Raw genomic sequence first — 27211 nt, forward strand, 5'->3', positions numbered from 1 at the left:
AGTAATCATCACATCCCGAAATAGCTCCCACTGTACAATAACCATCACGGTCTGACATAGATCCCACTATACAATAACCGTCATGCCCCGAAATTTCTCACACTGTACAGTAACCATCACACCCTGACATACCTCCCACTGTAGAGTAACCATCACGGCCCGACATACCTCCCACTGTAAAGTAACCATCACGGCCTGACATACCTCCCATTGTACAGTAACCATCATGGCCCGACATACCTCCCACTGTACAGTAACCACCAAGGCCAGACTTAACTCCCATTGTTCAGTAACGATCACGGCTTGACATACCTCTCACTGTACAGTAACGATCACGGCCCGACGAACCTCCCACTGTACAGTAACCACTGCACCCGGACATACATACCACTGTACATTAACCATCACGGCCCGACATACCTCCCACTGTACAGTAACCATCACAACCCGTCATGCCTCCAACTGTACCGTAACCATCACGGCCCGACATACATCGCACTGTACCATAACTATCACGGCTTGATATTCCTCCCACTGTACAGTAAGCATCACGGCCCGACATACCTCCCACTGTACAGTAACCATCACGGCCTGACATACCTCCCACTGTACAGTAACCATCACGGCCAGACATACCTTCCACTGTACAGTAACCATCACAACCCGTCATGCCTCCAAAAGAACCGTAACCATCACGGCCCGACATACCTCGCACTGGACCATAACCATCACGGCTTGATATTCCTCCCACTGTACAGTAACCATCATGGCCCGACATACCTCCCACTGTACAGTAACCATCACACCCCGACATACCTCCCACTGTACAGTAACCATCGCAGCCCGACATACCTCCCACTGTACAGTAACCACTACACCCGGACATACATACCACTGTACATTAACCATCACGGCCCGACATACCTCCCACTGTACAGTAACCATCACAGACTGACATACCTCCCACTGTACAATAACCATCACAGCCCCAAATATCTCTCACTGTACAGTAACCATCAAGGCCCGACATACCTCCCATTGTACAGTAACGATCACGGCTTGACATACCTCCCACTGCACAGTAACTGTCAAAGCCCGACATCCCTCCCACTGTACAGTAACCATCACGGTTCGACAGACCTCCCACTGTACAGTAACCATCACACCCCGACATACCTCCCACTGTACAGTAACCATCACACCCCGACATACCTCCCACTGTACAGTAACCATCACGGCCCGACATGCCTCTCACTGTACAATAACCATCACGGCCCGACGTACCTCCCACTGTACAGGAACCACTGCACCTGGACATACATGCAACTGTACATTAACCATCACAGCCCGACATCCCTCCGACTGTACAGTAACCATCACAGCCTGACATTCCTCCCACTGTACAACAACCATCACAGCCCCAAATATCTCTCACTGTACAGTAACCATCACGGCCAGACTTACCTCCCACTGTACAGTAACCACCAAGGCCCGACATACCTCCCATTGCACAGTAACGATCACGGCTTGACATACCTCCCACTGCACAGTAACTGTCAAAGCCCGACATCCCTCCCACTGTACAGTAACCATCACGGTCCGACATAGCTCCCACGGTACAGTAACCATCACGGTTCGACAGACCTCCCACTGTACAGTAACCATCACGGCCCGACATACCTCCCACTGTACAGTAACCATCACACCCCGAAATACCTCCCACTGTACAGTAACCATCACGGTTCGACACACCTCCCACTGTACAGTAACCATCACACCCCGACATACCTCCCACTGTACAGTAACCATCACGGTCCGACATACCTCTCACTGTACAATAACCATCACGGCCCGACGAACCTCCCACTGTACAGAAACCACTGCACCCGGACATACATACCACTGTACATTAACCATCACGGCCCGACATACCTCCCACTGTACAGTAACCATCACAGACTGACATACCTCCCACTGTACTGTAACCATCACACCCCGACATAACTCCCACTGTACACTAACCCTCACACCCCGGCATACCTCCCACTGTACAGTAACCATCACGGTCCGACATACCTCTCACTGTACAATAACCATCACGGCCCGACGTACCTCTCACTGTACAGTAACCATCACGGCCCGACGTACGTCTCACTGTACAATAACCACCATACCCCGACCTACGCTCCACTGAACAGTAAACATCACAGCCCGACATACCTCCCACTGTATAGTAAACCTCACACTGTACGGTAACAGTCACACCCTCTAATACCTCACACTGTACGGTAACCATCACGGCCCGACATACCTCACAACTATACAATAAACATCACGACTCGACATACCACCCACTGAACAGTAACCATCACAGTCCGACATACCTCCCACTGTACAGTAACCGGCACGGCCCAACATACCTCCCACAGTACAGTAACCATCACGGTCTGACATAGATCCCACTGTACAATAACCATCACAGTCCTAAATACCTCTCACTGTACAGTAATCATCATAGGCCGAAATAACTCCCACTGTACAGTAACCCTCACGGTCTGTCATAGATCCCACTGTACAATAACCATCACAGTCGCAAATACCTCTCACTGTTCACTAACCATCATAGGCCGAAATACCTCCCACTCTACAGTAACCATCCCGGCCTGACATACCTCGCACTGTACAGTCACCATCACGGCCTGATATTCCTCCCACTGTACAGTAACCATCCCGGCCTGACATTCCTCCCACTGCACAGTAACCACCAAGGCCAGACTTACCTCCCATTGTTCAGTAACGATCACGTCTTGACATACCTCCCCCTGCACAGGAACTACAAAGCCCGGCATATCTCCCACTGTACAGTAACGGTCACGGCTTCACATACCTCCCACTGTACAGTAACCATCACGGCCCGACATACCTCCCACTGTACAATAACCATCACAACCCGTCACACCTCAACTGTACCGTAACCATCACGGCCCGACATACATCGCAATGTACCATAACCATCAAGGCTTGATATTCCGCCCACTGTACAGTAACCATCATGGCCAGACTTACCTCCCACTTTACATTAACCACCAAGGCCCGACATACATCCCACTGTACAGTAACCATCACGGCTTGACATACCTCCTACTTTTTCGTAAACATCACGGCCTGACATACGTCCGACTGTACAGTAACCATCACGGCCTGACATACCTCCCACTGTGCAGTAACCATCACGGCCTGACATACCCTCCACTGTGCAGTAACCATCGTGGCCTCACATACCTCCAACTGCACAGTAACCATCACGGCCTGACATACCTCACACTGTACAGTAACCATCACACCCCGACATACATCCCACTGTACAGTAACCATCACGGCGGGGCATACCTCCCACTATACAGTAACCATCACGGACCAACAAACTCCCACTGGACAGTAACCATCACACCCTGACATACCTCCCATTGTACAGTAACTTTAGCTCCCTGACATACCTGCCACTGTGCAGTAACCATCACGGCCTGACATACCCTCCACTGAACACAAAACATCGCTGCCCTATATACCTCCCACTGTACAGTAACCATCACACCCCGACATACCTCCCACTGTACAGTAAACTTCACGGCCTGACAGACCTCCCATTGTACAACAACCATCACGGCCCGACATACCTACCACTGTACAGTATCAATCACACCCAGACATACCTCCCACTGTACAGTAACCATCACAGCCCCAAATGTCTCTCACTGTACAATAACCATCATGGCCTGACGTACCCTCCAATGTACAGTAACCATCACGGCCCGACATACCTCGCACTGTAAAGTAACCGTCACGGCCTGATATACCTCCCATTGTGCAGTAACCATCACAACCTGACATACATCCCACTGTACAGTAATCATCACATCCCGATATACCTCCCACTGTACAGTAACCATCACGGTCCGACATAGATCCCACTATACAATAAACATCACGGCGCGAAATTGCTCACACTGTACAGTAACCATCACACCCTGACATACCTCCCCCTGTAGAGTAACGATCACGGCCCGACATACCTACCACTGTACTGTAAACATCACACCCCGACATACCTCCCACTGCACAGTAATCATCACGGCCTTACATACCTCCCACTGTGCAGTAACCATCACGGCCTGACATACCCACTGTACAGTAACCATCACGACCTTACATACCTTCCACTGGGCAGTAACCATCACAAACCGTCATACATCCAACTCTACCGTAACCATCACGGCCCGATATACATCCCACTGTACAGTAACCATCACGGACAGACATCCCTTCCACTGTGCAGTAACCATCACAACCCGTCATACATCCAACTCTACCGTAACCATCACGGCCCGATATACATCCGATTGTACAGTAACCATCATGGACCGACAAACCTCCCAGTGCCAAGTTACCATCAGGGACCGACATACCTCCCACTGTACAGTAACCGTCACGGGCCGACATACCTCCCACTGTAGATGAACCATCACGGTCTGACATACATCCCAGTATACAATAACCATCACGGCCAGAAATTCCTCACACTGTACACTAACCATCACGGTCTGACATAGATCCCACTGTACAATAACCATCACAGTCCCAAATACCTCTCACTGTACAGTCATCATCATAGACCGAAATTCCTCTCACTATACAGTAACCATCACGGCCCGGCATACCTTCCAATGTACAATAACCATCACAACCCGTCATACCTCCAACTGTACCGTAACCATCACGGCCCGACATTCCTCGCACTGTACCATAACCATCACGGCTTGATATTCCTCCCACTGTACAGAAACCATCACGTCCTGACATACGTCCCACTGTACAGTAACCATCACGGCCCGATATACCTCCCACTGTACAGTAACCACCATGGTCCAACATACCTCCCACTGTACAGTAACTATTACGGCCCGACATACCTCCCACTGTGCAGAAACCATCACGGTCTGACATACCCTCCAATGTACAGTAACCATCGCGGCCCGATTTAACACCCACTGTACAGTAACCATCACGGCCCGACATACCTCCCACTGTACAGTAACCATCACACCCCGACATACCACCCACTGGACAGTAACCATCACACCACGACATATGTCCCACTGTACAGTAACCATCACGGCCGGACCTACCTCTCACTGTACTGTAACCATGACAGCGCGACATACCTCCCACTGTACAGTAACCATCATGGCCTGATATTCCTTCCAATGTACAGTAACCATCCCGGCCTGACATACCACTCACTGCACGGTAACCGTCAAAGCCCGGCATACGCCTGACTGTACAGTAACCGTCACTGCCTGATATTTCTCCCAATGTACAGTAACGATCACGACCAGACTTACCTCCCACTGTACAGTAACCACCAGGGTCCGACATACCTCCCATTGTACAGTAACCATCACAGCTTGACATACCTCCCACTGCACAGTAACTGTCAAAGCCCGACATCCCTCCCACTGTACAGTAACCATCACGGTCCGACATACCTCCCACTGTACAGTAACCATCACACCCCGACATACCTCCCACTGTACAGTAAACATCACACCCCGACATACCTCACACTGTACAGTAACCATTACGGCCCGATATAACTCCCACTGTACAGTAACCATCACACCCTGACATACCCTCCACTCTGCAGTAACCATCACGGCCTGACGTACCTCTCACTCTACAGTTACCATCACGGCCCGACATACCTCCCACTGTACAGTAACCATCACGGCTTGACATACCTCCCACTGTACAGTAAACATCACACCCCGACATACCTCCCACTGTACAGTAATCATCACGGCCCGACAAACGTCCCACTGAACAGTAACCATCACACCCCGACATACCTCCCACTGTACAGTAACCATTATGGCCCGACATACCTCCCTCTGTGCAGTCACCATCACGGCCTGACCTACCCTCCACTGTACAGTAACCATCGCGGCCCGATATAACTGCCACTGTACAGTAGCCATCACGGCCCGACATACCTCCCACTGTACAGTAACCATCACACCCTGACATACCTCCCACTGTACAGTAACCATCACACTCCGACATACCTCCCACTGTACAGTAACCATCACAGGCCGATATACATCCCACTGTACAGTAACCATCACGGCCTGACATACCTCCCACTGTACAGTAACCATCACGGCGGGGAATACCTCCCACTGTACAGTAACCATCACGGCCCGACATACTCCCACTGTACAGTAACCATCACACCCTGACATACCTCCCATTGTATAGTAACAATCGCACCTCGACATTCCACACACTGTACAGTCACCATCGCGGCCCGATATACCTCCCACTGTGCAGTAACCATCACGGCCTGACATACCTCCCACTGTACAGTAACCATCACGGCCCGACATACCTACCACTGTACAGTAATCATCACACCCCGAAATACCTCCCACTGTACCGTAACCATCACGGCCCGACATACCTCGCACTGTAGAGTAACCAACAAGGCCCGACATACCTCCCATTGTACAGTAACGATCACGGCTTGAAATACCTCCCACTGCACAGTAACTGTCAAAGCCCGACATCCTACCCACTGTACAGTAACTATCACGGTCCGACACACCTCCCACTGTATAGTAACCATCACGGTCCGACATACCTCCCACTGTACAGTAACCATCACATCCCGACATACCTCACACTGTACAGTAACCATCACACCCCGAAATACCTACCACTGTGCAGTAACCATCACGGTCCGACATACCTCACACTTTACAATAACCATCACGGCCCAACATACCTCCCACTGTACAGTAACCATCACGGTCCGACATACCTCCCACTGTACAGTAACCAGCACAGCCCAACATACCTCCCACAGTACAGTTACCATCACTGTCTGACATAGATCCCACTGTACAATAACCATCACAGTCCCAAATACCTCTCACTGTACAGTAACCATCATAGGCCGAAATACCTCCCACTGTACAGTAACCATCACGGCCTGACATACCTCCCACTGTACAGTAACCATCACACCCTTACATACCTCCCACTGTACAGTAACCATGACGGCCCGACATACCGTGCACTTTACAGTAACCATCACGGCCTGATATTCCTCGCACTGTACAGTAACCATCACGGCCCGACATACCCTCCACTGTACAGTAATCATCACGGCCCGACATACGTCCCACTGTACAGTAATCATCACGGCCCGACATACGTCCCACTGTACAGTAACCATCACACCCCGACATACCTCCCACTGTACGGTAACCATCATGGCCCAACATACCTCCCACTGTACAGTAACCATTATGGCCCGACATACCTCCCTCTGTGCAGTCACCATCACGGCCTGACCTACCCTCCACTGTACAGTAACCATCGTGGCCCGATATAACTGCCACTGTACAGTAACCATCACGGCCCGACATACCTCCCACTGTACAGTAACCATCACACCCTGACATACCTCCCACTGTACAGTAACCATCACACCCCGACATACCTCCCACTGTACAGTAACCATCACAGGCCGATATACATCCCACTGTACAGTAACCATCACGGCCTGACATACCTCCCACTGTACAGTAACCATCACGGCGGGGAATACCTCCCACTGTACAGTAACCATCACGGCCTGACATACTCCCACTGTACAGTAACCATCACACCCTGACATACCTCCCATTGTATAGTAACAATCGCACCTCGACATTCCACACACTGTACAGTCACCATCGCGGCCCGATATACCTCCCACTGTACAGTAACCATCACGGCCTGACATACCTCCCACTGTACAGTAACCATCACGGCCCGACATACCTACCACTGTACAGTAATCATCACACCCCGAAATACCTCCCACTGTACCTTAACCATCACGGCCCGACATACCTCGCACTGTACCATAACCATCACGGCTTGATATTCCTCCCACTGTCCAGAAACCATCATGGCCAGACATACCTCCCACTTTACATTAACCACCAAGGCCCGACATGCCTAGCACTGTACAGTAACCATCACGGCTTGACAAACCTCCCACTGTACAGTAACCATCACGGCCTGACATACCCCCCACTGTACAGTAACCATCACGGCTTGACATACCCCCCACTGTACAGTAACCATCACACCCCGACATACGTCCCACTGTACAGTAACAATCACGGCCCGACATATCACCCACTGTATAGTAACCATCATGGCCCCACATAGCTCCCACTGTACAGTAACCATCACGGCCCGACATACCTCCCATTGTACAGTAACCATCGCACCCCGACATTCCACACACTGTACAGTAACCATCGCGGCCCGATATACCTCCCACTGTACAGTAACCATCACGGCCTGACATACCTCCCACTGTACAGTAACCATCACGGCCCGAATAACCTACCACTGTACAGTAACCATCACACCCCGAAATACCTCCCACTGTACCGTAAGCATCACGGCCTGACATACCACTCATTGTACAACAACCATCACGCCCGACATACCTCCCACTGTACAGTATCAATCACACCCCGACATACCTCCCACTGTACAGCAACCATCACGGCCTGACATACCTCCCACTGAACAGTAACCATCACGGCCCGTCATACCTCTCACTGTACAGTAATCATCACAGTCTGACATATCTCCCACTGTACAATAAGCATCACAGACCCAAATATCTCTCACTGTACAAGAACCATCACGGCCTGATATACCCTCCACTGTACAGTAACCATCACAGCCTGACATACCTCCCACTGTGCAGTAACCATCACAGCCCGATATACCTCCCACTGTACAGTAACCATCACGGCCCGACATACCTCCCACTGTACAGTAACCGTCACGACCTGACATACCTCCCATTGTACAGTAACCATCATGGCCCGACATACCTCCCACTGTACAGTAACCACCAAGGCCCGACATACCTCGCATTGTTCAGTAACGATCACGGCTTGACATACCTCCCCCTGCACAGTAACTGCAAAGCCCGGCATACCTCCCACTATACTTTAACCATCACACCCCGACATACCTCCCATTGTACAGTAACCATCACACCCCGACATTCCTCACACTGTACAGTAAACATCACGGCCCGACATACCTCCCACGGTGCAGTAACCATCACGGCCTGACATACCCTCCACTGTACAGTAACTATCGCGGCCCGATATACCTCCCACTGTATAGTAACCATCACGGCCTGATATACCTCCCACTGTACAGTAACCATCACGACCCGAAATACCTACCACTGTACAGTAACCATCACGGCCCGACATACCTCCCACTATACTGTAACAATCACGGCCCGACATACCTCCAACTGTACAGTAACCATCACACCCCGACATACCTCCCACTGTACAGTAACCATCACGGTCTGACATAGATCCCACTATACAATAACCATCAAGGCCCGAAATTCCACACACTGTACAGTAACCATGACACCCTGACATTCCTCCCAGTGTACAGTAACCATCACACCCTGACATACCTCCTATTGTACAGTAACCATCATGGCCCGACATACCTCCCACTGTTCAGTAACCATCACGGCCTGACATACCCTCCACTGAATATTAACTATCGCGGCCCGTTATACCTCCCACTGTATAGTCACCATCACGGCCTGACGTACCTCCCACTGTACAGTAACCATCACGACCCGAAATACCTACCACTGTACAGTAACCATCACGGCCTGACATTCCTCCCATTGTACAAAAACCATCAGGGCCCGACATACCTACCACTGTACAGTATCAATCACACCCCGACATACCTCTCACTGTACAGAAACCACCACATTCTGACATACCTCCCACTGTACAATAACCATCACAGCCCCAAATATCTCTCACTGTACAATAACCATCATGGCCTGACATACCTCCCATTGTACAGTAACCATCACACTCTGACATACCTCCCACTGTAGAGTAACCATCACGTCCCGACATACCTCCCACATTACAGTAACCATCACGGTCTGACATAGATCCAACTATACAATAACCATCACGGCCCGAAATTCCTCACACTATACAGTAACCATCACAGTCCCAAATATCTCTCACTGTACAATGACCATCACACCCTGACATACCTCCCACTGTACCGTAACCGTCACGGCCTGACATACCTCCCACTGCACAGTAACCATCCCGGCCTGAATTAACTCCCATTGTACAGTAACCATCACGCCCGACATTCCTCACACTGTACAGTTACCATCACGGCCCGACATACCTCCCACTGTACAGTAACCATCACAGCCCGACATTCCTCCGATTGTACAGTAGCCATCACACCCCGACATACCTCCCACTGTACAGTAACCATCACGGCCTGACATACCTCCCACTGCACAGTAACCATGCCGGCCTGAATTACCTCACACTGTACAGTAACCATCACGGCCCGACATACCTCACACTGTACAGTTACCATCACGGACCGACATATCTCCCACTGTACAGTAACCATCACGGCCCGACATTTCTCACACTGTACAGTTACCATCACGGCCCGACATACCTCCCACTGTATATTAACCATCACGGCCGGACATACCTTATACTGTACAGTAACCATCACAGCCCCAAATATCTCACACTGTACAGTTACCATCACAGCCCCAAATATCTCTCACTGTACAATGACCAACACACCCTGACATACCTCCCACTGTACAGTAACCGTCACGGCCTGACATACCTCCCACTGCACAGTAACCATCCCGGCCTGAATTACCTCCCATTGTACAGTAACCATCACGCCCGACATTCCTTTCACTGTACAGTTACCATCACGGCCCGACATACCTCCCACTGTACAGTAACCATCACGGCCGGGCATACCTCCAAATGTACAGTAGCCATCACACCCCGACATACCTCCCACTGTACAGTAACCATCACGGCCTGACATACCTCCCACTGCACAGTAACCATCCCGGCCTGAATTACCTCACACTTTACAGTAACCATCACGGCCCGACATACCTCACACTGTACAGTTACCATCACGGACCGACATATCTCCCACTGTACAGTAACCATCACGGCCCGACATTTCTCACACTGTACAGTTACCATCACGGCCCGACATACCTCCCACTGTATATTAACCATCACGGCCGGACATACCTTATACTGTACAGTAACCATCACAGCCCCAAATATCTCTCACTGTACAATAACCATCACGGTCCGACATACCTCCCACTGTACAGTAACCATCACGGCCCGACAAACCTCCCACTGTACAGTAACCATCACGGCCCGACAAACCTCCCACTGTACAGTAACCATCACGGCCCGTTCTACCTCACACTGTGCAGTAACCATCACGGCCTGACCTACCCTCCACTGTACAGTAACCATCACGGCCCGATATACCTCCCACTGTCCAGTAACCATCACGGCCTGACATACCTCCTATTGTACAGTAACCATCATGGCCCGACATACCTACAACTGTACACTAACCATCACACCCCGACATACCTCCCATTGTACAGTAAACATCACGACCTTACATACCGCCCACTGTGCAGTAACCATCAGGGCCTGACATACCCTCCACTGTACAGTAACAATCACGGCCCGATATACCTCCCACTGTACAGTAACCATCACACCCCGACAAACCTCCCACTGTACAGTAACCATCACGGCCCGACATACCTCCCACTGTACAGTAACCATCACGGCCCGTACTACCTCCCATTGTACAGTAAACATCACGACCTTACATACCTCCCACTGTGCAGTAACCATCAGGGCCTGACATACCCTCCACTGTACAGTAACCATCACGGCCCGATATACCTCCCACTGTACAGTATCAATCACACCCCGACATACCTCCCACTGAACAGTAACCATCACGGCCCGACATACCTCTCACTCTACAGTAACCACCACATTCTGACATACCTCCCACTGTACAATAACCATCACAGCCCCAAATATCTCTCACTGTACAATTACCATCATGGCCTGACATACCCTCCTCTGTGCAGAAACAATCACGGCCCGACATAGCTCCCATTGTACAGTAACCATCACACTCTGACATACCTCCCACTGTAGAGTAACCATCACGTCCCGACATACCTCCCACATTACTGTAACCATCACGGTCTGACATAGATCCCACTATACAATAACCATCACGGCCCGAAATTCCTCACACTGTACAGTAACCATCACAGCCCCAAATATCTCTCACTGTACAATGACCATCACACCCTGACATACCTCCCACTGTACAGTAACCGTCACGACCTGACATACCTCCCACTGCACAGTAACCATCCCGGCCTGAATTACCTCCCACTGTACAGTAACCATCATGGCCCGATATACCTCCCACTGTACAGTAACCATCACGGCCTGACATACCTCCCACTGTACATTAACCATCACGGCTTGACAAACATCCCACTGCACAGTAACAATCAAATCCCGGCATACCTCCCACTGTACAGTAACCGTCATGGCTAGACTTACCTCCCACAGTACAGTAACCACAACACCCCGACATACCTCCCACTTTACAGTAACCATCACGGTTTGACATACCACCCACTGCACAGGAACCGTCAAAGCCCGGCATACCTCACACGGTACAGTAACCATCCCGGCCTGACATACCTCCCACTGTACAGTAACCATCACACCCCGACATATCTCCCACTGTACAGTAATCATCACGGCCCGACATACGTCCCACTGTACAGTAACCATCACACCCCGACATACCTCACACTGTACAGTAACCATCATGGCCCAACATACCTCCCACTGTACAGTAACCATTACGGCCCGACATACCCTCCACTGTACAGTAACCATCGCGGCCCGATATAACTCCCACAGTACAGTAACCATCACGGCCCGACATACCTCCCACTGTACAGTAACCATCACACCCTGACATACCTCCCACTGTACATTAACCATCACGGCTTGACAAACATCCCACTGCACAGTAACAGTCAAATCCTGGCATACCGCCCACTGTACAGTAACTGTCATGGCTAGACCTACCTCCCACAGTACAGTAACCACAACACCCCGACATACCTCCCACTTTACAGTAACCATCACGGTTTGACATACCACCCACTGCACAGTAACCGTCAAATCCCGGCATACCTCACATGGTACTGTAAACATCCCGGCCTGACATCCCTCGCACTGTACAGTCACCATCACGGCCTGATATTCCTCCCACTGTACAGTAACCATCACGGCCTGACATACCTCCCACTGTACAGTAACCACCAAGGCCAGACAGACCTCCCATTGTTCAGTAACGATCACGGCTTGACATACCTCCCCCTGCACAGTAACTGCAAAGCCCGGCATACCTCCCACTGTACAGTAACCATCACGGCCCGACATAACTCCTACTGTACAGAAACTGGCAAGGCCCGACATACCTCTCACTGCACAGTAATCATCACGGCCACACATACCAACCACTGTACAGTAACTATCACAACCCGTCATACCTCCAACTGTACCGTAACCATCACGGCCCGACATACCTCGCACTGTACCATAACCATCACGGCTTGATATTCCTCCCACTGTACAGAAACCATCATGGCCAGACATACCTCCCACTTTACATGAACCACCAAGGCCCGACATGCCTAGCACTGTACAGTAACCATCACGGCCTGACATACCTCCCACTGTACAGTAACCATCACGGCCCGACATACCTACCTATGTACAGTAATCATCACACCCCGAAATACCTCCCACTGTACCGTAACCATCACGGCCCGACATACCTCGCACTGTACCATAACCATCACGGCTTGATATTCCTCCCACTGTCCAGAAACCATCATGGCCAGACGTACCTCACACTTAACATTAACCACCAAGGCCCGACATGCCTAGCACTGTACAGTAACCATCACGGCTTGACAAACCTCACACTGTACAGTAACCATCACGGCCTGACATACCTCCCACTGTACAGTAACCATCACGGCTTGACATACCTCCCACTGTACAGTAACCATCACACCCCGACATACCTCCCACTGTACGTAACAATCACGGCCCGACATATGTCCCACTGTACAGTAACCATCACACCCCGACATACCTCCCACTGTACAGTAACCATCATGGCCCCTCATACCTCCCACTGTACAGTAACCATCACGGCCCGACATACCTCCAACTGTACAGTAACCATCACACCCCGACATTCCACACACTGTACAGTAACCATCGCGGCCCGATATACCTCCCACTGTACAGTAACCACCACGGCCTGACAAACCTCCCTCTGTACAGTAACCAACACACCCCGACATACCTCCCACTGTACCGTAAACTCATTGTACAACAACCATCACGCCCGACATACCTCCCACTGTACAGTATCAATCACACCCCGACATCCCTCCCACTGTACAGCAACCATCACGGCCTGACATACCTCCCACTGAACAGTAACCATCACGGCCCGTCATACCTCTCACTGTACAGTAATCATCACAGTCTGACATATCTCCCACTGTACAATAACCATCACAGACCCAAATATCTCTCACTGTCCAAGAACCATCATGGCCTGACATACCCTCCACTGTACAGTAACCATCACGGCCCGACATACCTCCCACTATACAGTAAACATCATGGCCCGACATACCTCCCATTGTACAGTAACAATCACGGCCCGACATACCTCCAACTGTACAGTAACCATCACACCCCGACATACCTCCCACTGTACAGTAACCATCACTGTCTGACATAAATCCCACTATACAATAACCATCAAGGCCCGAAATTCCTCACACTGTACAGTAACCATGACACCCTGACATTCCTACCAGTGTACAGTAACCATCACACCCTGACATACCTCCCATTGTACCATAACCATCATGGCCCAACATACCTCCCACTGTACAGTAACCACCAAGGCCCGACATACCTCGCATTGTTCAGTAACGATCACGGCTTGACATACCTCCCCCTGCACAGTAACTGCAAAGCCCGGCATACCTCCCACTGTACAGTAAACATCACACCCCGACATTCCTCACACTGTACAGGAACCATCACGGCCCGAAATACCTCCCACGGTGCAGTAACCATCACGGCCTGACATACCCTCCACTGTACAGTAACTATCGCGGCCCGATATACCTCCCACTGTATAGTAACCATCACGCCCTGACATACCTCCCACTGTACAGTAACCATCACTCCCGAAATACCTACCACTGTACAGTAACCATCACAGCCTGACATACCCTCCACTGTACAGTAACTATCGCGGCCCGATATACCTCCCACTGTATAGTAACCATCACGCCCTGACATACCTCCCACTGTACAGTAACCATCACGACCCGAAATACCTACCACTGTACAGTAACCATCACGGCCCGACATACCTCCCACTATACAGTAACCATCATGGCCCGACATACCTCCCACTGTACAGTAACAATCACGGCCCGACATACCTCCAACTGTACAGTAACCATCACACCCCGACATACCTCCCACTGTACAGTAACCATCACGATGTGACATAGATCCCACTATACAATAACCATCAAGGCCCGAAATTCCTCACACTGTACAGTAACCATGACACCCTGACATTCCTCCCAGTGTACAGTAACCATCACAAACTGACATACCTCCTATTGTACAGTAACCATCATGACCCGAAATACCTACCACTGTACAGTAACCATCACGGCCCGACATACCTCCCACTGTACAGTAACCATCACACCCCGACATACCTCCCACTGTACAGTAACCATCACGACCTGAAATACTTCCCACTGTACAGTAACTATCGCGGCCCTATATACCTCCCACTGTATAGTCACCATCACGACCCGAAATACCTACCACTGTACAGTAACCATCACACCCCGACATACCACCCACTGTACAGTAAACATCACGGCCTGACATTCCTCCCATTGTACAACAACCATCAGGGCCCGACATACCTACCACTGTACAGTATCAATCACACCCCGTCATACCTCCAACTGTACCGTAACCATCACGGCCCGACATACCTCGCATTGTACCATAACCATCACGGCTTTATATTCCTCCCACTGTACAGAAGCCATCATGGCCAGACATACCTCCCATTTTACATGAACCACCAAGGCCCGACATGCCTAGCACTGTACAGTAACCATCACGGCTTGACAAACCTCCCACTGTACATTAACCAACATGGCCTGACATAACTCCCACTGTACAGTAACCATCACGGCTTGACATACCTCCCACTGTACAGTAACCATTACAGCCCGAAATAACTCCCACTGTACAGTAACCATCACGGCCCGACATACCTCCCACTGTACAGTAACCATCACACCCCGACATACCTCCCACTGTACAGTAACCATCACACCCCGACATACCTCCCACTGTACAGTAACAATCACGGCCCGACATACGTCCCACTGTACAGTAACCATCACACCCCGACATACCTCCCACTGTACAGTAACCATCATGGCCCAACATACCTCCCATTGTACAGTAACCATCGCACCCCGACATTCCACACACTGTACAGTAACCATCACGGCCTGACATACCTCCCACTGTACAGTAACCATCACGGCCCGAATAACCTACCACTGTACAGTAACCATCACACCCCGAAATACCTCCCACTGTAACGTAAACATCACGGCCTGACATACCACTCATTGTACAACAACCATCACGCCCGACATACCTCCCACTCTACAGTATCAATCACACCCCGACATACCTCCCACTGTACAGCAACCATCACGGCCTGACATACCTCCCACTGAACAGTAACCATCACGGCCCGTCATACCTCTCACTGTACAGTAATCATCACAGTCTGACATATCTCCCACTGTACAATAACCATCACAGACCCAAATATCTATCACTGTACAAGAACCATCATGGCCTGACATACCCTCCACTGTAGAGTAACCATCACGGCCCGACATACCTCCCACTATACAGTAAACATCATGGCCCGACATACCTCCCACTGTACAGTAACAATCACGGCCCGACATACCTCCAACTGTACAGTAACCATCACACCCCGGCATACCTCCCACTGTACAGTAACCATCACTGTCTGACATAAATCCCACTATACAATAACCATCAAGGCCCGAAATTCCTCACACTGTACATTAACATCACACCCTGACATTCCTCCCAGTGTACAGTAACCATCACACCCTGACATACCTCCCATTGTACCGTAACCATCATGGCCCGACATACCTCCCACTGTACAGTAACCACCAAGGCCCGACATACCTCGCATTGTTCAGTAACGATTACGGCTTGACATACCTCCCCTGCACAGTAACTGCAAAGCCCGGCATACCTCCCACTGTACAGTAACCATCACACCCCGACATACCTCCCATTGTACAGTAACCATCACACCCCGACATTCCTCACACTGTACAGTAACCATCATGGCCCGACATACCTCCCATTGTACAGTAACCATCACACTCTGACATACCTCCCACTGTAGAGTAACCATCACGTCCCGACATACCTCCCACATTGCAGTAACCATCACGGTCTGACATAGATCCCACTATACAATAACCATCACGGCCCGAAATTCCTCACACTGTACAGTAACCATCACAGCGCCAAATATCTCTCACTGTACAATAACCATCACACCCTGACATACCTCCCACTGTACAGTAACCGTCACGGCCTGACATACCTCCCACTGCACAGTAACCATCCCGACCTGAATTACTTCCCATTGTACAGTAACCATCACGGCCCGACATGCCTCACACTGTACAGTTACCATCACGGCCGGACATACCTCCCACTGTACAGTAACCATCACGGCCGGGCATACCTCCCACTGTACAGTAACCATCACACCCCGACATTCCTCACACTGTACAGTTACCATCACGGCCCGACATACCTCCCACTGTACATTAACCATCACGGCCGGACATACCTCCCACTGTACAGTAACTATCACACCCCGACATACCTCCCACTTTACAGTAACCATCACGGTCCGACATACCTCCCACTGTACAGTAACCATCACGGCCCGACATACCTCCCACTGTACAGTAACCATCACGGCCCGACATACCTCCCACTGTACAGTAACCATCACGGCCCGTTCTACCTCCCAATGTGCAGTAACCATCACGGCCTGACCTACCCTCCACTGTACAGTAACCATCACGGCCCGACATACCTACCACTGTACATTAATCATCACACCCCGACATACCTCCCATTGTACAGTAAACATCACGACCTTACATACATCCCACTGTGCAGTAACCATCAGGGCCTGACATACCCTCCACTGTACAGTAACCATCACACCCCGACATACCTCCCACTGTACAGTAACCATCACTGCCCGACATACCTCCCAATGTACAGTAACCATCACGGCCCGACATACCTCCCAATGTACAGTAACCATCACGGCCGGACATACCTCGCACTGTACAGTCATCATCACGGCCTGATATTCCTCCCACTGTACAGTAACCATCACGGCCCGACATACCTCACACTGTACAGTAAACATCCTGGCCTGACATACCTCCCACTGTACAGTAACCACCAAGGCCAGACTGACCTCCCATTGTTCAGTAACGATCACCGCTTGACATACCTACCCCTGCACAGTAACTGCAAAGCCCGGCATACCTCCAACTGTACAGTAACCATCACGGCCCGACATAACACCTACTGTACAGAAACTGTCACGGTCTGACATACCTCCCACTGTACAGCATACATAACGGCCCGACATACCTCTCACTGTACAGTAATCATCACGGCCAGACATACCAACCACTGTACAGTAACTATCACAACCCGTCATACCTCCAACTGTACCGTAACCATCGCGGCCCGACATACCTCGCACTGTACCATAACCATCACGGCTTGATATTCCTCCCACTGTACAGAAACCATCATTGCCAGACATACCTCCCACTTTACATGAACCACCAAGGCCCGACATGCCTAGCACTGTACAGTAACCATCACGGCTTGACAAACCTCCCACTGTACAGTAACCAACACGGCCTGACATAACTCCCACTGTACAGTAACCATCACGGCTTGACATACATCCCACTGTACAGTAACCATCACACCCCGACATACCTCCCACTGTACAGTAATCATCACGGCCCGACATACGTCCCACTGTACAGTAACCATCACACCCCGACATACCTCCCACTGTACGGTAACCATCATGGCCCAACATACCTCCCACTGTACAGTAACCATTATGGCCCGACATACCTCCCTCTGTGCAGTCACCATCACGGCCTGACCTACCCTCCACTGTACAGTAACCATCGTGGCCCGATATAACTGCCACTGTACAGTAACCATCACGGCCCGACATACCTCCCACTGTACAGTAACCATCACACCCTGACATACCTCCCACTGTACAGTAACCATCACACCCCGACATACCTCCCACTGTACAGTAACCATCACAGGCCGATATACATCCCACTGTACAGTAACCATCACGGCCTGACATACCTCCCACTGTACAGTAACCATCACGGCGGGGAATACCTCCCACTGTACAGTAACCATCACGGCCTGACATACTCCCACTGTACAGTAACCATCACACCCTGACATACCTCCCATTGTATAGTAACAATCGCACCTCGACATTCCACACACTGTACAGTCACCATCGCGGCCCGATATACCTCCCACTGTACAGTAACCATCACGGCCTGACATACCTCCCACTGTACAGTAACCATCACGGCCCGACATACCTACCACTGTACAGTAATCATCACACCCCGAAATACCTCCCACTGTACCTTAACCATCACGGCCCGACATACCTCGCACTGTACCATAACCATCACGGCTTGATATTCCTCCCACTGTCCAGAAAACATCATGGCCAGACATACCTCCCACTTTACATTAACCAGCAAGGCCCGACATGCCTAGCACTGTACAGTAACCATCACGGCTTGACAAACCTCCCACTGTACAGTAACCATCACGGCCTGACATACCTCCCACTGTACAGTAACCATCACGGCTTGACATACCCCCCACTGTACAGTAACCATCACACCCCGACATACCTCCCACTGTACAGTAACAATCACGGCCCGACATACGTCCCACTGTACAGTAACCATCACACCCCGACATATCTCCCACTGTATAGTAACCATCACGCCCCGACATTCCTCACACTGTACAGTAACCATCACGGCCCGACATACCTCCCACGGTGCAGTACCCATCACGGCCTGACATACCCTCCACTGTACAGTAACTATCGCGGCCCGATATACCTCCCACTGTATAGTAACCATCACGGCCTGATATACCTCCCACTGTACAGTAACCATAACGACCCGAAATACCTACCACTGTACAGTAACCATCACGGCCCGACATACCTCCCACTATACTGTAACAATCACGGCCCGACATACCTCCAACTGTACAGTAACCATCACACCCCGACATACCACCCACTGTACAGTAACCATCACGGTCTGACATAGATCCCACTATACAATAACCATCAAGGCCCGAAATTCCACACACTGTACAGTAACCATGACACCCTGACATTCCTCCCAGTGTACAGTAACCATCACACCCTGACATACCTCCTATTGTACAGTAACCATCATGGCCCGACATACCTCCCACTGTTCAGTAACCATCACGGCCTGACATACCCTCCACTGAATAGTAACTATCGCGGCCCGATATACCTCCCACTGTATAGTCACCATCACGGCCTGACGTACCTCCCACTGTACAGTAACCATCACGAACCGAAATACCTACCACTGTACAGTAACCATCACGGCCTGACATTCCTCCCATTGTACAAAAACCATCAGGGCCCGACATACCTACCACTGTACAGTATCAATCACACCCCGACATACCTCTCACTGTACAGAAACCACCACATTCTGACATACCTCCCACTGTACAATAACCATCACAGCCCCAAATATCTCTCACTGTACAATAACCATCATGGCCTGACATACCTCCCATTGTACAGTAACCATCACACTCTGACATACCTCCCACTGTAGAGTAACCATCACGTCCCGACATACCTCCCACATTACAGTAACCATCACGGTCTGACATAGATCCAACTATACAATAACCATCACGGCCCGAAATTCCTCACACTGTACAGTAACCATCACAGTCCCAAATATCTCTCACTGTACAATGACCATCACACCCTGACATACCTCCCACTGTACAGTAACCGTCACGGCCTGACATACCTCCCACTGTACAGTAACCATCCCGGCCTGAATTAACTCCCATTGTACAGTAACCATCACGCCCGGCATTCCTCACACTGTACAGTTACCATCACGGCCCGACATACCTCCCACTGTACAGTAACCATCACAGCCCGACATTCCTCCGATTGTACAGTAGCCATCACACCCCGACATACCTCCCACTGTACAGTAACCATCACGGCCCGACATTTCTCACACTGTACAGTTACCATCACGGCCCGACATACCTCCCACTGTATATTAACCATCACGGCCGGACATACCTTATACTGTACAGTAACCATCACAGCCCCAAATATCTCTCACTGTACAATAACCATCACGGTCCGACATACCTCCCACTGTACAGTAACCATCACGGCCCGTTCTACCTCACACTGTGCAGTAACCATCACGGCCTGACCTACCCTCCACTGTACAGTAACCATCACGGCCCGATATACCTCCCACTGTCCAGTAACCATCACGGCCTGACATACCTCTTATTGTACAGTAACCATCATGGCCCGACATACCTACAACTGTACACTAACCATCACACCCCGACATACCTCCCATTGTACAGTAAACATCACGACCTTACATACCGCCCACTGTGCAGTAACCATCAGGGCCTGACATACCCTCCACTGTACAGTAACAATCACGGCCCGATATACCTCCCACTGTACAGTAACCATCACACCCCGACAATCCTCCCACTGTACAGTAACCATCACGGCCCGACATACCTCCCACTGTACAGTAACCATCACGGCCCGTACTACCTCCCATTGTACAGTAAACATCACGACCTTACATACCTCCCACTGTGCAGTAACCATCAGGGCCTGACATACCCTCCACTGTACAGTAACCATCACGGCCCGATATACCTCCCACTGTACAGTATCAATCACACCCCGACATACCTCCCACTGAACAGTAACCATCACGGCCCGACATACCTCTCACTCTACAGTAACCACCACATTCTGACATACCTCCCACTGTACAATAACCATCACAGCCCCAAATATCTCTCACTGTACAATTACCATCATGGCCTGACATACCCTCCACTGTGCAGTAACCATCACGGCCCGACATAGCTCCCATTGTACAGTAACCATCACACTCTGACATACCTCCCACTGTAGAGTAACCATCACGTCCCGACATACCTCCCACATTACTGTAACCATCACGGTCTGACATAGATCCCACTATACAATAACCATCACGGCCCGAAATTCCTCACACTGTACAGTAACCATCACAGCCCCAAATATCTCTCACTGTACAATGACCATCACACCCTGACATACCTCCCACTGTACAGTAACCGTCACGACCTGACATACCTCCCACTGCACAGTAACCATCCCGGCCTGAATTACCTCCCATTGTACAGTAACCATCACGCCCGACATTCCTCACACTGTACATTAACCATCACGGCCGGACATACCTCCCACTGTACAGTAACCATCACAGCCCGTCATTCCTCCGATTGTACAGTAGCCATCACACCCCGACATACCTCCCACTGAACAGTAGCCATCACACCCCGACATACCTCCCACTGAACAGTAACCATCATGCCCCGACATACCTCACACTGTACAGTAACCATCACACCCCGACATACCTCCCACTGTACAGTTACCATCACACCCCGACATACCTCCCACTGTACAGTAACCATCACACCCCGACATACCTCCCACTGTACAGTAACCATCACACCCCGACATACCTCCCACTGTACAGTAACCATCACGGACCGACATACCTCCCACTGTACAGTAACCATCATACCCCGACATATCTCCCACTGTACTGTAACCATCACGGCCCGACATTCCTCACACTGTACAGTTACCATCACGGCCCGACATACCTCCCACTGTACAATAACCATCACACCCCGACATACCTCCCACTATACATTAACCATCACGGCCGGGCATACCTCCCACTGTACAATAACCATCACACCCCGACATACCTCCCACTATACAGTAACCATCACGGTCCGACATACCTCCCACTGTACAGTAACCATCGCGGCCCGACATACCTCCCACTGTACAGTAACCATGACGGCCCGTACTACCTCCCACTGTGCAGTAACCATCACGGCCTGACCTACCCTCCACTGTACAGTAACCATCACGGCACGATATACCTCCCACTGTACAGTAACCATCATGGCCCGTTATACCTCCCACTGTACAGTAACCATCACGGCCTGACATACCTCCCACTGTACATTAACCATCACGGCTTGACAAACATCCCACTGCACAGTAACAATCAAATCCCGGCATACCTCCCACTGTACAGTAACCGTCATGGCTAGACTTACCTCCCACAGTACAGTAACCACAACACCCCGACATACCTCCCACTTTACAGTAACCATCACGGTTTGACATACCACCCACTGCACAGTAACCGTCAAAGCCCGGCATACCTCACACGGTACAGTAACCATCCCGGCCTGACATACCTCCCACTGTACAGTAACCATCACACCCCGACATATCTCCCACTGTACAGTAATCATCACGGCCCGACATACGTCCCACTGTACAGTAACCATCACACCCCGACATACCTCACACTGTACAGTAACCATCATGGCCCAACATACCTCCCACTGTACAGTAACCATTACGGCCCGACATACCCTCCACTGTACAGTAACCATCGCGGCCCGATATAACTCCCACAGTACAGTAACCATCACGGCCCGACATACCTCCCACTGTACAGTAACCATCACACCCTGACATACCTCCCACTGTACATTAACCATCACGGCTTGACAAACATCCCACTGCACAGTAACAGTCAAATCCCGGCATACCGCCCACTGTACAGTAACTGTCATGGCTAGACCTACCTCCCACAGTACAGTAACCACAACACTCCGACATACCTCCCACTTTACAGTAACCATCACGGTTTGACATACCACCCACTGCACAGTAACCGTCAAATCCCGGCATACCTCACATGGTACAGTAACCATCCCGGCCTGACATCCCTCGCACTGTACAGTCACCATCACGGCCTGATATTCCTCCCACTGTACAGTAACCATCACGGCCTGACATACCTCCCACTGTACAGTAACCACCAAGGCCAGACTGACCTCCCATTGTTCAGTAACGATCACGGCTTGACATACCTCCCCCTGCACAGTAACTGCAAAGCCCGGCATACCTCCCACTGTACAGTAACCATCACGGCCCGACATAACTCCTACTGTACAGAAACTGGCAAGGCCCGACATACCTCTCACTGCACAGTAATCATCACGGCCACACATACCAACCACTGTACAGTAACTATCACAACCCGTCATACCTCCAACTGTACCGTAACCATCACGGCCCGACATACCTCGCACTGTACCATAACCATCACGGCTTGATATTCCTCCCACTGTACAGAAACCATCATGGCCAGACATACCTCCCACTTTACATGAACCACCAAGGCCCGACATGCCTAGCACTGTACAGTAACCATCACGGCTTGACAAACCTCCCACTGTACAGTAACCATCACGGCTTGACAAAACTCCCACTGTACAGTAACCATCACGGCCTGACATACCTCCCACTGTACAGTAACCATCACGGCCTGACATACCTCCCACTGTACAGTAACCATCACGGCCCGACATACCTACCAATGTACAGTAATCATCACACCCCGAAATACCTCCCACTGTACCGTAACCATCACGGCCCGACATACCTCGCACTGTACCATAACCATCACGGCTTGATATTCCTCCCACTGTCCAGAAACCATCATGGCCAGACGTAACTCACACTTAACATTAACCACCAAGGCCCGACATGCCTAGCACTGTACAGTAACCATCACGGCTTGACAAACCTCCCACTGTACAGTAACCATCACGGCTTGACATACCTCCCACTGTACAGTAACAATGACGGCCCGACATATGTCCCACTGTACAGTAACCATCACACCCCGACATACCTCCCACTGTACAGTAACCATCATGGCCACTCATACCTCCCACTGTACAGTAACCATCACGGCCCGACCTACCTCCAACTGTACAGTAACCATCACACCCCGACATTCCACACACTGTACAGTAACCATCGCGGCCCGATATACCTCCCACTGTACAGTAACCATCACGGCCTGACAAACCTCCCTCTGTACAGTAACCATCACGGCACGAATAACCTACCACTGTACAGTAACCATCACATCCCGAAATACCTCCCACTGTACCGTAAACTCATTGTACAACAACCATCACGCCCGACATACCTCCCACTGTACAGTATCAATCACACCCCGACATCCCTCCCACTGTACAGCAACCATCACGGCCTGACATACCTCCCACTGAACAGTAACCATCACGGCCCATCATACCTCTCACTGTACAGTAATCATCACAGTCTGACATATCTCCCACTGTACAATAAGCATCACAGACCCAAATATCTCTCACTGTCCAAGAACCATCATGGCCTGACATACCCTCCACTGTAGAGTAACCATCACGGCCCGACATACCTCCCACTATACAGTAAACATCATGGCCCGACATACCTCCCACTGTACAGTAACAATCACGGCCCGACATACCTCCAACTGTACAGTAACCATCACACCCCGACATACCTCCCACTGTACAGTAACCATCACTGTCTGACATAAATCCCACTATACAATAACCATCAAGGCCCGAAATTCCTCACACTGTACAGTAACCATGACACCCTGACATTCCTCCCAGTGTACAGTAACCATCACACCCTGACATACCTCCCATTGTACCATAACCATCATGGCCCGACATACCTCCCACTGTACAGTAACCACCAAGGCCCGACATACCTCGCATTGTTCAGTAACGATCACGGCTTGACATACCTCCCCATGCACAGTAACTGCAAAGCCCGGCGTACCTCCCACTGTACAGTAAACATCACACCACGACATACCTCCCATTGTACAGTAACCATCACACCCCGACATTCCTCACACTGTACAGTAACCATCACGGCCCGAAATACCTCCCACGGTGCAGTAACCATCACGGCCTGACATACCCTCCACTGTACAGTAACTATCGCGGCCCGATATACCTCCCACTGTATAGTAACCATCACGCCCTGACATACCTCCCACTGTACAGTAACCATCACGACCCGAAATACCTCCCACTATACAGTAACCATCATGGCCCGACATACCTCCCACTGTACAGTAACAATCACGGCCCGACATACCTCCAACTGTACAGTAACCATCACACCCCGACATACCTCCCACTGTACAGTAACCATCACGGTGTGACATAGATCCCACTATACAATAACCATCAAGGCCCGAAATTCCTCACACTGTACAGTAACCATGACACCCTGACATTCCTCCCAGTGTACAGTAACCATCACACCATGACATACCTCGTATTGTACAGTAACCATCATGACCCGAAATACCTACCACTGTACAGTAACCATCACGGCCCGACATACCTCCCACTGTACAGTAACCATCACACCCCGACATACCTCCCACTGTACAGTAACCATCACGACCTGAAATACCTCCCACTGTACAGTAACTATCGCGGCCCTATATACCTCCCACTGTATAGTCACCATCACGGCCTGATATACCTCCCACTGTACAGTAACCATCACGACCCGAAATACCTACCACTGTACAGTAACC

The sequence above is a fragment of the Chiloscyllium punctatum genome, unplaced genomic scaffold (assembly GCF_047496795.1).
Source record: "Chiloscyllium punctatum isolate Juve2018m unplaced genomic scaffold, sChiPun1.3 scaffold_105, whole genome shotgun sequence".
Taxonomy (NCBI): Eukaryota; Metazoa; Chordata; class Chondrichthyes; order Orectolobiformes; family Hemiscylliidae; genus Chiloscyllium; species Chiloscyllium punctatum.